Below are 1,242 nucleotides of genomic sequence, written 5' to 3'. Positions count from 1 at the left end.
TCCCCCTCCCTCCCCTCTCTCCCTCCCCCTCCCTCCCCCCTCTCGCTCCCCCTCACCCCCTCCTCCCCCCTCACCCGCCCCCTCGCGCTTCCCCCGGGCTGCTCATCATTCCCCGCTTTCCCACCGCCGCCCCCGGGCTCCTCACACAGAGCTGAACGCATTGAAAGAAAGGCAAAGCGGCCGCGGTCTTTAGGCCTCAGTGTTTACACATTTCCCCACATACAGAGAAAGAGCTGGACAACCGGCTGCCGACCGCTCTCCACATGTGTCTGTCCTTTCCGTTATTTATTGAATTATTTCAGATAAATACCTGCTCGCGAGCTGTTCTTTAACTAAAAGAGAACCGACCGCGATCCCTGGCGCGAGGACGGCGCCATCTCTTAACAGACTCGCTCAGCCGACCGCCGATCTGTTCCAGCCCGAATAGGGGAGAAAAGTCAATCCCTGAATCATCGATTGCTGACCTCCGCACCTTCTCCCAGCGACTTCGTTCAGCCCGTGCTGCTCCTGGGGAAGTTTGCAACTCCCTCTGTTTCTCTCAGTGGGCAATGTTGCCAAGCTTAGAGTGCAATGAGAGATGTTTTAATTCTTATTTAAATTAAGAAGAAAGAAGGATCATACAGCGTTTTTTAATGTCTGGGGAAATCGAGCTAAAACTAGAAAGATGCTCAGAATGCAAATGCCATTATTACAAAAGGAAACAAATCGCTTTGGAAAATCTACATTTTTATTATTCTGCTGCTTGTAATAGCTAAGCGGCGTGACTGGAAGTAGTGCAGAAGCTGTTCCATATATCATGAATTAATAATTATTTTTGTATTTGCTGATGGTTTGCCTTCGCGCGTGGAACTGGACAATAACACTTCTTCGTTCTGTATGTGTCCCTGTATCAGGCATTTACTTTTGGTAGAGATGGAATAGCGAGATATTTAGGTATGTGAGTTCGCACTTAAAAACGTCAGAACTATTATTTTGGAATTGAAATAGCCGACAATTGTCATATGCTCCCAGTAGTATCTGTGGCAATTATGGGAAAGTTGAACATGGTCAAGTTTCAATACGTCATCAAAAACATATTTAATATACTGGACAAATGGAAAGTTATACTAAATTTGCCCTCGGGGATGGGGGTGTGCATCATTTGTATTGTAAATTAATATATTTGTATAGCAACTCCAAACTAATTAAAATAACTACGTCATAAAATCCCAAGTGTTTATGTACACTTAGAGCAATAAAAAA

General features: G+C 45.2%; 1 protein-coding gene across 2 annotated transcripts in view; it reads right to left on the bottom strand.

Moving 5' to 3' along the window:
- Window positions 1-443, bottom strand: part of rsrc1 (arginine/serine-rich coiled-coil 1) — a 450,751-nt gene extending 450,308 nt beyond the window's left edge. The window contains exon 1 of one of the 2 annotated variants that reach the window (XM_078563745.1): window positions 311-443. The gene's annotated coding sequence lies outside the window, so the exon portion shown is untranslated. The remainder of the gene's footprint in view (window positions 1-310) is intronic. The other variant, XM_078563744.1, reaches the window with a different exon arrangement.
- Window positions 444-1,242: the final 799 nt, after the last annotated feature.

Source organism: Cetorhinus maximus, chromosome 19, assembly GCF_964194155.1.
Source record: "Cetorhinus maximus chromosome 19, sCetMax3.hap1.1, whole genome shotgun sequence".
Lineage (NCBI taxonomy): Eukaryota > Metazoa > Chordata > Chondrichthyes > Lamniformes > Cetorhinidae > Cetorhinus > Cetorhinus maximus.
This window is presented reverse-complemented; position numbering and strand designations above follow the sequence as displayed.